Here is a 13,212-nt window from a genome sequence, read left to right as displayed (position 1 = left end):
TCTTTATAAAATATATTAATTAAAGGGAACCTGAGCAGAGTGCTCGCAATAAACTTTTTATCAATGGGTTATTGCCATTACGTAAAGCGTTCAAAAAAGTGTAATCTACGCCCACATGCGATTAATTGTGCGCCCGCGCAGGCTCCCGCGCCGGCACACCGCAAATTCATAAACATTTTTATTATGTACTACACACGACATTTTATTGACAGTTCAATGTAAGTTATGTTGATTAGATTTCATCTCAAAGTGACCCTGTAGGCTTTATACTTTGTTACATTACAAGATGTGGAGATTTGCTATAACAATATTTTAATTAATAGATATGAATTATTATATAAAAAAAATGTGTGAATATTGCGGAAACAATGCGGAAATTGCAGGCGGCCACTGTTTTATGTAATAGATTGGCGCTCGTGCTGGATCGAGTCTGCCTTCCTAACCGCAAGTACGGGTGTTGACGAATTTAATTCTTAATGTAACCAGCTTTATAATGCTCTTGCAAAGACAAAACAGAATATTCGTGAAACGTCCAAAATATACCAACTTCCTATTTTTGTTATCGTCGTCATATTATGGGATTGTTATAGGAAGGTATTTAATGTTGCGGTATAGGTTAGGTTAGTTAAGTTATATTGTATGTGTTTTAAAAGTTCGCATTCCCATTGCTTTAACAGCACCGCTCTCCAGTTTCACCGGCCTCTCGCCGACCCTACATTTGTTTCGGTGTCACGAACGCTTCGTTCCGCAAAATCGGAAAGTTCTTCGAACTTTTTAAGTAATTCGATTGTTGCGGACCCAAAACGGGCAAGGGACCAGGCAAAAGATGCCAGACTAGTTTAACATGATTTCATATGGAGGATAGCCGAGTGCAGTTGCAGGTCAGAACGGCTCGGTGGTCGTATGAATGGGTATGGCGGGTGTTCCGCGGCCCCTCGCCCCCCTCGGCCTCCACCGCTCGGTTTGTGAATGAAGTCCCCACCGAAGCGCGCGCGTGCCTCGTCCACGCTCACGGCTCAGTCGCGACTGGCACTGCGCAGCCACGCAGGCGCATGCTCCATTAAAGAAATTTTTGACGGAACGAAATTCGAAGTCGCGAGTATTTGTGATACAATTCCAACAGGAAAGCGTTACCGTTCCACTGGAGAGTGATTTTTAAGGGGTCTACAAGAGACCCGCGGACAGAACAGCGTTTGTCTTATTAGGTAAGCGAATAAGTGTTTTCTAGACATAAATACAAGGCTAGCCTATTTTTATATCTAGTTAGGTGACACGTAGGTTAGACCCATTGAAAAAACTACAGTGGGCTGTGTTGTAGGTGGTAGACCCACGTTGTCACGAATATGGTTCATATAGTACGCTGTTATTTCGTCTTCTATATCGGCCAGCTTTTATTTGGCCGGTTGCTGTAGGTGTCATGCTTTCACAAGCTCTTGCTCTAGTTAAACTATTATTTAATTAATCAAATGATAAGCGTTTTGTGAATAGATTTAATCATAAACCTCGCATGTGTGCTCGCCTTAAGCGGCGGTCATGCCGCGGCCAGTATTAATTTTGACAGTAATCATTTCTGATGAATATGAAATCAAGTGTTCCATTGTCATAAACTCGCTGACAATATGAATTAGAGTCGAAACTATAAAATACTAACTAAAAACTAATTCCCTCATAATAATTAATGCACTTATATGTATCAGAAAATTGTAGGGATGTTAAAAAAAAATTTGCATATTTATAAGTGCAAAAAATGATAGCATACATCGAGCCTGAGAATTTGAAAAACTCTTACACAAAGCTTTCGAATGGGCAGATGTTTTCTACTTATTCTTCTCGGTAAAACTTAAACGTCCTAGGCGCCCGTACAATGGGCCATTTTAAAAGGCGTTAACGGCTATCTACCTGAAATGTATTCGCAACTTTGATACAACACACAACTATTCAGATTGTGTACTTTGAAATTGATCACGGGACCATTGTTAGTGGCACTTCATTAAACGACATGCTGACTAGGTCTTAACACATCATTAAACTTCGTTATTGTCTTATTTTTTAAATATAGCATAATGTAAGGGACATATATTTCATAGGAGTAAGGAGGGAATATTTATTTATTGAAATTAATTATTCTATAGTTTTTAATGACATACTTATGTTGATAATAATGCAATATTTTCTTTCATAAAATACTGTTCAAAGTCGTAAAATCATCATTCTAGAATGCAAATCCATGTGGAAATCCTGAGGTGTAAAAGTAACTACAATATAAATTAATAAGAAAGTTAATTCATTTTATTTAGTTATTCCAAATTCTTAGTAATTAAGTAAAACTATTGTTGATCGAATAAACGACCCGTACTTTATTCTGTGAATCAATTTTCGCTTCAAATACAAACGAATCAAACATCTTGCACAAAAATTTGTTAATTCGTATATGTATATATGTTAATAGATTTAAAGCGGCTCAATTTTTAATTCTAATACCTTTATATATATAAATATTTTGTTCCGTTTACAGTGATATTGTTTTAATAAATAAATATAATAAATACGTGTATGGTATAAAACTTAATACATATGTATTTTTGAAATCATTGTAATTGTACAATCCTGTTGTTTTAAAGAATTCGATTCTTTATGCGTTATAAAACATGTACGGCTATAGCAAATTTAAAAAGAGCCGTGATGCTCTTAGGAAATCGTCTAGCTCACGTTAAATCGTAAAGTCGAGGCACGTCCGGTCGTAGGGTTAATAAAACTGCCATCCATCATGGAGCCCACCGGCGGATATCAAATCGACACGCCTTATTCTAACACACCATCTCATTCCATTAACGTGGACTTAGTTAATTATAACTATTGGTTTGCGACTCATTGTGTCTCGTTGACTGTACTTATTTTTATCGTCGTTGGTACACGTTCTAACTGTGAGGAGTAGGTAGTGATTGGAGCTATTCGTATTTTTTCCTGTAAATATGAAACTGGAGAATACTTTAATGGGGATTTGTGAAAACTTTCAATAATTAAAAATGATTTTAGCAAACCATAACCGATAACTCGCTTATCAGTTTTTTGAAATAAATCACTAAAAACGTCAACATAATATATAATGTTTAACTCGATCGTTTTAAATTTAAATAAAATCCTTGTATTATTCTTACGAATTTATAATTTTACTACTATATTCTGCATCGAGTTTTTGGTTTTGACCTTCAGGTGGACCAACACGGAGGTTATATAATACCCAATATAAATGCTCAGTTTAACATACACATAGTCACGAGAGCGTCTAAAAACTATATTATTAAATCGCATAAATATTAATACGAATGCATAATAGGAAATTAACAATTCCTCTATTCTTTGCGACGTCCAAAACCTAACCAATAATGTATGTGTAATAAATCAATTGACAAGTAACGTAACTTTAGTATTATACTAAATAAATTAAGTTTGTTTTAATTTTATTTATCACTGGGAGTTGTTTCGTTCGCATATGGCACATCATGTAGTATACTATCAACATTCGGAGTCCGTCCATCGTCCGACGGAAATTAAATCGAGACGCCCTCATTTACCGACACCGAGTCCACTATACTCTGTCTCTGAAGCGTTTGTTTCGTTTGGATATTTTTTTTATTATTATTAACGTTAAAAGAGATCCGCGGCTTTTACTTTATTAAGCGATGCTTATTACGCAGAACGCATATGAAATATATAATATACAGATAAATAAAGAGTTTTAATATCTATATAAATATGCATGTATATTTTGTATTAGCTTCATACTGATGTATTGTTAATGCAGAAAGCTTTTAGCTAAGTAAATATTAAAAACATATTATCGTTTATTTGCATTTAATATATATTTGTGGCTTTCGTATAATGTCACGGGGGATTTTCTCATAATTTTTTTAAGTCGTGATCTATTTATGTGAAATTTAATGCCTATTGTTTATTAACAACAAAGCGGTTCCCATGCGGCTTCTAGAAGTCAGCGTTAGATATTTCACATTGATTCTCTTCATATCTGAAATTAGTTTTGGTATTACGGTTTATGGCTCATTGTGTTCGAAGTATGTTTCTATTGTAGCTGCTTCGTATTTCTTCTAATTTATCATTCTTATTATACTAATATATTACCCCGTCGTTACATGTTACATGATTTTCTGTTTTCTTTATAATTGTGTAACATCCTACCGACGTGCTAAGACATTTTCTCCTCGTAATTAACATGCAATGTCTGCAGCATTAAGTCTTCGTCATATTGACAATTAAGCGCAGAAATTGCACCCTTGCCAAGTTACGTAACCGTCTTTGTTGCAACGCTTAACTCATTCGTGCTGGGCATACAATAAGTTGTTTAAGTATTGCTATTTGTCAACTGATTAATGCTCGTATTACGTCTAAAAATATGTTTATATAATTTAGTGGTGTTAGATATAAAAAAGCTGCCTGTGTTATTCTTTATTTATGCTGTTCACAAAGATATTATGAAACTATTCCCACGGCAGCATACCAAGAAACATGTGACCCCGCTGTTTCGACTGTCACCGGCGAGATACTAATTGCGTTTATACTTCGTTAAGATATTTCTTATCACATAGAAGCTTTTTACCGAGGTGCCATTGTCTTTAGTTTCCAATAAAGACTACCGCTGCGAGTATTTTCTTTCAATCGTTCATTACATATGTTTTTCATGTCATGTAATGTGTTCGTGGGTATTTTTCTTTGTGTGATAATATAGGTTATTTTTCTCATATCTTTCTGAAGTTATGCGAAGCTTTAATGATAGGAAAGCGTTGTCTTCTAAGCTCACTTGTATCGGAGAGAATCGTTAAATATGGAAGCGATTGCTTGATATCACATGAAGTTTTTAGAACCAATTAATATGTTTTACAAGAGCCGTGTTGTTTGTATTAGGTGTAAATGATTTAGTGCTCAAAATATCACGATCTTTGTATTGTTGCAAATGAAAAACACAGAGAGGAAGCAATAAATTACGTTCTAAGTTTATAAGATAGCCCGAATCGCGTCCGTACATCGTCATACGCACCCCGTTAAAGGTTGTTTATTCTCTTGTTCTCATATGTATATTAAATTTATCATAAATGTATTAGATATTTTATAATAGATATATATTTTTTTCTCTATCATTCAGCATCATTTCACGCATACACACAGAGTTTAGATATACCTTCGCATATTATATAAATAAAAGTCCCAAAGAAATGAAATGGGCTTCAAAGTAAACATGATTTGATATGAGCTAAGTAAACAACACTTTATTCACCGTGTCACTGAATAGTTTAACATTAAGAGCAAACAAATCCGTTCAACGGACAAATGAGCGGAAGTTGAAATCGGAACAAAGACTCGGTTGACTTTTTAAGCTTATTAATTTTTGTCACTTCCGGATCAGCCCTTGTACTAGGGTGGGACTCGTTGGAGCGAAAACGGAAGTAACATGCGCTCGCCATACCCTCCAGTAATTGGTGGCACGGGCCCGGGTGTCCGGTTTTTTTAAGTGTGATTATTAATAGTCCGAAAACAAATTTTTAAACTACGAAATGTTTAAAAAGCAATTCTCTTGTATCTTTCAGTGCGTAACATTTTTGTTGTTTGATATTTGATCACAAGTTTTTTTTTTATATGGATGGTTTCAATTGCGTAACTGTGCAAGTCCTCCGTAAGTCATGACGGCCGTTTCATTAAGACATGTCCTTTAGTCGTAAGAGCGCGCCACGCACATTGAATATAAATACACCTCCATATAGATGATTTTTTTTCTATATAAGAAGTGTCGAACGATCTGTGATCAAACTAATCAGGGGTAATTGCATCACTGTATTTTCATTGGAAAAAAATTCCGATCTAAAATTAGTACAATATCGTAAAATAGTTGCGAGTTGGCAACGCTCTCTGCGGATCAATAGGGATTTTATATACATGCACACTATATAATATGGTTTATATGTATGAGGTCTTAAAATTTAATACTACAAAAGCCAGCTTTGAGAAGGCCAAACCGCATTACCTGCGAACGCTTTAAATTTTCCCAAGACAATTTGGTTGCACATAAAAAGATTAAAGAAGGGTGGAGGTGCTAATGCATATGTGTACTCACATCCGGTCCGCCAGTGTCCGTTAATTGGTCCGCGTAAAAGGGATATCGTGTAGCCGAGCCCCCCGCGGCCCCTTTGCCCTTCGCCCCCCGCCGACTTCCTTTAGAGCCTCGTTGACAGGTTGCTATCACGACAACAGGACACTTTGGACAAAATGCCCCTTAACACGTCCCGCGTCGAATTAAAATGATACCAATCGCAGATTCGCCTTTGATCTCTGTTTATATGAATTAATTATGGATTCAATGAATTGATTTGCATTAATATATGGACACGGAATGATTTATATGATAGTTTGATTTCTTTTATTTTTAACTCATCTTAATATTGTTTATGCGGGAAATTGTTGACATTATACGTTTTTGTTAAGACAATTTCTGTCCCTACTTCAAAATAAACGTGAACAAAACTAACGTTAAAAGGAACGTATCAATTGAACTTTATATGTTTATAATGAACGATCTTCCCACGACACCGGTGATTTTCAGGAATTATAAACCGTGGCCCCTACTTCTTTTCTGGCTCGCAATCTAAACTTCCCGTTCCCATGACGGTGTCTTGAACTGTGACTGAAGACATCATTATTTGTACTTATTCATACTTGCGGTCAGTGTACCGTGGCCCCAACTACCTATTATATCGTCGTCAGGCTCATGAATTCTCATCCATTCACGTAGAATTATCATTCTATCCTAATGCGCAATACATGAATGTAAAACGCCCATTATCTTTGATGTTTTCGCGGTCGTTTTCCTCAATTTGTCGGCTGTGAACGCTTTGTAATGTTATTTCTAGGAAATGCTTAGCTTTATTCCAATTTCAGTACAAACTTATGCAAGGTCCGGGATTCGAATGTTACGTTTCACAGAAGCGTTCGAGTGTTAGTATGTGTGTATGTCTGTGTGACCGGCTATTTATCTTAAACAATGGCTGGATGTTGTTGTGTATGTTCCTTGCGATCTCGTTACTGGATGTACAATATACACGTGTTTGTAGTTAATCGATGTGCACACCTCATCGCGTGTAATTATTATAAATTGACGGCTATCAAGAACTTATATCTGTTTTATAGCGGCGGGTTATTTTTATGATTAATGTCCAACTGGGATGAAACCGTGCTTTTTACATTTATTGAGATAAAATTAAACGGATCGTTTATTATAACATAGCCTATAATTCTAAAGCTATACAATCATTGACAAGCTGTAGTTTTTGGACAAGGGCTTCTTTGAAATTAGTAGATTGTGTAGACTGTGTCATTTTTTATCTCAGTCCTCGTATGTAATGTCGGAGATTACGTTATGATTCGTCGATTTATTTTAGTTTTTTTTTTCGTCGTCCGTCCAGCGGAAGTCATTATGCGTTTTCCGCTGTGCGCCATACTGTCCTGTAAAAATATATTCATTAAAACAGCGACCGTCAGTTAGTTCGGTCGGGTTCTTTATCTCTATAACATTAACATAACTTTAATTTCACGTTAGAAGTGAATTTGAGTTCGTTGATCCGTTTTCCCATCCTTATTTTAATGCATATATTCTATAAAACCACCTTAAAGCTATTTGAATTTGTAATCCTTGGACATACCTGATTTTATTCACAAATCAACTAACTATATCTGCAGCAACGTTTTAAATTACATAAGAAAAATCTTCAACGCTGTTCGGCTATAGTTTTCTATTGACACGAATATTTTAATATTTTATGTTGGAAAATCTATGCTCAAAAACAGCCCGAGGCGATGTCTTGCAATCGCAGGAGCTGGTGACAAATATTGACTTGGCAAATGTTTGCGGCGGGCGCGTTCATCTCTTGTGATACGTGACGTTGGCCGGATAGAGACTACATCCCGATATACCTTGTTTGTTTAGAAACAAATATATTTGAAAAGTTCATATCCCTGTTGAGATACGAAGCACGGATTAGTGAAAGGGATCCTCACGTATTATTTGTTTATTTGATCTTCTATATTGTTTGAATCTGTACATATTATTATAAATATCTGTGTTCTAACAACGTAGTCCCTGACCCAGGCTAGACCTGTTCAGTTTCTGATTCGCGACACATGCGCTCTCTGACAACAGACCGATCGAACATTACTCGCACTCCCACCGGACAGTTTCTAAACGAACCGTATTTTTATCAACAAATATGAATAACTAGATAATATTTCTTAGATATTTATTGATTTTATTTAAGTATTTTATTTAAGGGAAGTATACTCTCCTAACAGTAAGTTAACATAACACCATGACAGGCATTTACTAAGTAGTTCGGGTTTCTTACTTTCAATTAAATATTATTATTAACTTTAACAATACATACAGTTGTTTACACACGACGTTTTATATTTGATTATTGACGTTTTATATTCTATGTTCTTTAAGACTACTATGCAGAGTTCATTTGCCAAATAGTCCAACATCCGTAAACAAACGTGAAGGCCAAGTTAGTGTTTACATTGTCAGTGTAACTAAATGCACACATGCAACTATAACATACATGTGTGCTGTGTATTTTAATAGTAATTTATTGTACGAATAAAATTAGTATGGCTATACGTGGCGATTATTATCTTTGTATGTTGTTCAATCAATTTGCTAGATTATCTGACATAATAAGCATGTCTGTCTCAATGAGTTCGAGGCGTGTAAATAGCCAACGGAAACGAGTGCCTGTAATGAGGTTCGGATGTCGTCCAGCTATTGTGCCATGCGAATAGGTATCGACTTCCTCAGTTCAGTGATTGGTAACACATCGCTATAATGAGGCATTGTTCGTTAGTCAGGAAGTATCCGAGCCGAACATCTTATTCTGTTTCCAGGACGCAGATCCGAGCTGTGATCCGATTGCTAAGTCGTTGTATTTCTGTGTCTTGGAACAGTTAAAAGTTAAATGATGGATGTGTTTTTTGTTATTAAGGAACTCGAAATAAACCGTCGGCATTACTATTGATCGATGACATCACGAGGTATAAGATCCATTATCGTACAGTAATTGTCCGCGCATAAAAAGAAGAGACCCCTTCTTACTCCTTGCATCTTAAGTTATTTATAGAATTAGTGTAAGTTTAGATGAGTTCATCCATGTTATGTAATGGAGCGTTACGTGAGGTCAACAGATAGGTACTTAAAGGCATCTTACGTAATGTTTACTGATGGTATAGGAACGTGCTCCTTGCAGTCTAACCTAAGAGTTATTTACATTTGTGCAAACAAGTAGTATACAAAAGCCATAGTTTAAATAAAAAACAAGACATTTGTAATGCAAATGAATCGATCTTTAGATATACAATGCGCAGAAGTTAATTTTGTATCGAAAATAATACAATTTCTATATATAAGTATGGTAATATAATTAATTTATTTAAATCCTAAACTTGCAAGAAGCCGCGACGCGAGTTCCTTAAATTGGATTAGCGTGTAATTTCTTCAAGGTTGACTTTACGCAATTTTAAATTATGTACTTGCTTAAATGGAAACTTGGAGTCGTCTAAATACTTTGTTTTTGCTTGTTTCCTTAATAGTCTCGATATGTTTTGGTGTCGGGTTGAATTTGTCGAATGCTCGACCATTAGCTGTTTACTCTCAGTCCTTTGCCCAAGCACAATATATTACGACTTCAACGATGCCATCAAATCCAATACCTTATTTTCAGTACAATTTAACGTATTGAAGCTAATTCAAAAATTTTGTTTGCGCTGTGTTATCATTAATTAATTCTTATGACAATATAGACGTCCTTGATATAGTTGTATTCGTAAAGCTTCCTGTTTTGCGCCGTTTTATAAACCCAGATCACGTCACTCATTCCGTTTCAATCAAAGGACTGTGAATGAGATGTTTACCGTGTATGTTCTCTGTACTATGACTACTCCATACTATGTACATAACTATACGTAATTTATAGTAGTGCAGTGATTTCCTGTCGATGTGCGTCGTAACTAACCTCGGTGTTCATTAAGATTGTTAACATTTTATGTGATCGGAAAAAATAAGTTTTTTAATTAGATTTATTAATTTCTATGAGAACCGTTCCAAACGGTTGCCATATTGGTGGAACTGCTCTTGGATAGGATGTGTATGAATGTGTTTTTAGGCTTCATATAACTCACTTATGTGTCCATGGCCGGTCGCCTGCCGGGCCGCTGCCTCGTCCTACCAAGGCCAGCGAGTTCGTTAAGCCCATTCATGAATGCCCGGTTCCTTCCCTTGCCCCTTGGCGACAGGATACTCTTCGTTTCCTATGCTATGCTTTCTTTTTTTTATCTTAATGTGAATAGAAAGCCAAATGCTGTCGTTATCAATTTGATACATGATACGATAAACTCTTGGACTTTAATATTATGGTTAGGAATAAATCTGGTTGTATAAGACAGAATATATGATGATGAAATAAAACGGTAAATCAGGTAGGAGGGTTCAGTGTCCAGTATTATGATCAAGCCTTAAAATATATACAAAAAATTGCGTAACTTATTAAGTAATATATATGTAAAAGATTGTTAGCCGTATTACTAAAAGAAAAAAGCTCCACTACCTTATTGAATTTTATTTAGATCGTATTAAATAATATCCTTAAGTCTTGAGTGAAATTTAAGTATAGATACAAAGGTCGACTTCGACAGTTAAATAGAAAAAAGTGTGAATTATATATATGTATTGATTTGAGGTAATTAACTGCGTATAAATTGCGAACGAATTGCGGGGAATTTCGGGACGTGCATTGTGGGCAATTCGTCATGATTTGCGTATGTAAATCAATAGAGTTTGGATGTGGTGGGGTAACTGTATTTTGGTCGATATATGGCAGGAAGGCGGATGCAATAAACACAGTTTCAGTAAACCGAAACTATTGGTATAAATTCAGTAATACGGTATTGGAATCCTTTTCGTTGATTCTACAATACTGTTACTTTTGTATGCGTGTAATTTCACGTTTTAATTCACATTTTCGTATTAATGTGCTGTATGACATTTGTTTAACGACTTTAGGTAAACTCCTGCTGCATACTAAGTTGTCTTAATTCGGAAACATTAAATTAAATTAAATTAATTTCACGTTAAATTGACCAAATGAAGTCCCTACAGAAAATATGTCGATACGAAAATGTCAAATGACATGAGAACGATATGAAAAATCTATTGTACGGCACATCAAACGTCGCGCCAACTCCAGTGGACGATGTGCTAGTTGGAAATACAAAAAGATAAAGCAACTCAGCAGCAAGAAAATAGTTGAAACAGTCGACAAACGTATGCAGGCGGCTGCGTTGGTGTCAGCATTTCCGCTGCCTTGTGCCTGTTTGTGATCGGTAAAAGGTTTATCGAACTTGCTTTTTAACATTATCTCTTGCTTTACTCCCTTGAAGTTTTACACAGATATGGAAACATAAATTTATTTAATATTTTTTACTTCCTATCCAAAATACGGACAATACCGATCGAATGGCTCTAAATGTAAATCTAAACATTGATAACTAAGGTGGAGGAGTTGTAAGAAATTTACTTTGTGTACGTGTCAAAGAAATAATGTGAATATGCCATCTAGGAACATGAAAAACCTTTTCATAAGGCGTGCTCAGACGGCTTAGTGCACTCACTCTAATAACCAATAAGTCAAGTTTGCTTTTAGTGGAAATGCCTGATGTAACTGTCAATCGATAAAGCAGACAAGGATAGATTTTTCAAGGGTTAAAAATAATTTTAAGGCCTTTTAATCCAACTAAATGGAATGTTATAATTAAAATCTATGAGCCCCTAACGGAAGAAAAGTGATTGGCTGTCCAGTAATGTGGTTGCGTGATGAGAAAGTGTAAATGTCTCCGTGTGCTCAACACACTGGTATTGCATTCCATGGAGTTCGGTTTGTGATGTGTGTGGTTGTCACACCTACAAATATTTGGATCAATCATGAAGGATCGATTGAATAAGTTCAGTAATAATGCTGTGGGCGAACGGTCGACGGACTGCGCGGGCGATCACAGTGGTACGCTCTAATTCTATTTAACAAGAAATCACTTCAAAATTGACAATTAATTGCGATCACCGCGCTCCGAAATAAGTCATGTTTAATAAATCGTTGAATCAAATGTATTATATATAAATATATAGTCCCATATGATAAATACTGAGGTGAGCTACAAACATGTTATATACTTTATTATAAAATGTATAATGACTTCCCTCATTGGACTTCCATTTATTATTAATAATGCTTATTTTGTGTATTGAAATAACATAAATTGTAATTATATTCTCTTGGATATTCATAACGCGATGAGTAGCTTAATCTGTACCGATGAGCCCTGTCACCTTGGATTCCGGATGCCGCCATTCTGATGAAGGGCCTATCGTCCGTCGATCGTGCGAGCGTCGTGTCATATATTATGATCGTCAGTTACTCCCGGCCTGTAAAGAGTCGTTTTAATTTTACGACGGACAACGTCCGCTCCGTAAGACCTCAACCAAGGTCGACGTTTTAAATGATTTTTAATCGTTTCCAATAAATCAAATCGGTCTTAAATGGCTTGTCTATTTTTATATTTACTATCGTTTTTGTATCACAAATAAAACGTATATCTCGTTCCCAGTCGGTGCGAAAAGTCTGAAGCTGGAAAAACTAGCTAGACGTGGGCGACGCCCACACTCCTCGGTGACCAATCTCGAATGCACCAATTGACAAATTTAACGTCGTTGTCTATATCTGTACCATCTTAATTCTGCAGACAGTTTGAATTTGTCTCATGTGTCCCAGGTGAAGGCGGCCATTAGCTTCGACTCAACGTCTTCAAGGTTGAGTACAAAAAGTTTCTAAATATTTAATTCCTTACATTTTATGTACTAACAAAATTGTTTGTTTTTATACTGAATTTTTAATATCACGCCCAAATTGAACTAATCACCTATCAGAGGCAATAACATCTTTGTCTATTTTTATTGTGGGTACTTCTAGTATTATTATTTCTTTTAAGGTATGAAAAATATAATTTCTTGAAAGGATTTTTATTATTGCCCTAAATAACAGTGCTATTTGTAATATTACCTCATGTTTCCGCATCCGGCACTACGCTGCTGTTTTGCGATTAAGTGTA

General features: G+C 35.7%; 1 protein-coding gene across 7 annotated transcripts in view; it reads left to right on the top strand.

Annotated features, from left to right (window-relative positions):
• LOC116767338 (E3 ubiquitin-protein ligase HECW2) overlaps positions 1-13,212 on the top strand; it is a 62,359-nt gene that overhangs the window by 2,883 nt on the left and 46,264 nt on the right. Inside the window, exon 1 of one of the 7 annotated variants that reach the window (XM_061527263.1) lies at positions 1,014-1,205. The exons of 5 other annotated variants lie outside the window; for them this stretch is intronic. The gene's annotated coding sequence lies outside the window, so the exon portion shown is untranslated. Of the gene's footprint in view, positions 1-1,013; positions 1,206-12,876; positions 12,914-13,212 lie in introns of those variants that run through there. One more of the 7 variants, XM_061527264.1, reaches the window with a different exon arrangement.

Source organism: Danaus plexippus, assembly GCF_018135715.1.
Source record: "Danaus plexippus chromosome 9 unlocalized genomic scaffold, MEX_DaPlex mxdp_24, whole genome shotgun sequence".
In the NCBI taxonomy this organism is placed as follows: domain Eukaryota; kingdom Metazoa; phylum Arthropoda; class Insecta; order Lepidoptera; family Nymphalidae; genus Danaus; species Danaus plexippus.
This window is presented reverse-complemented; position numbering and strand designations above follow the sequence as displayed.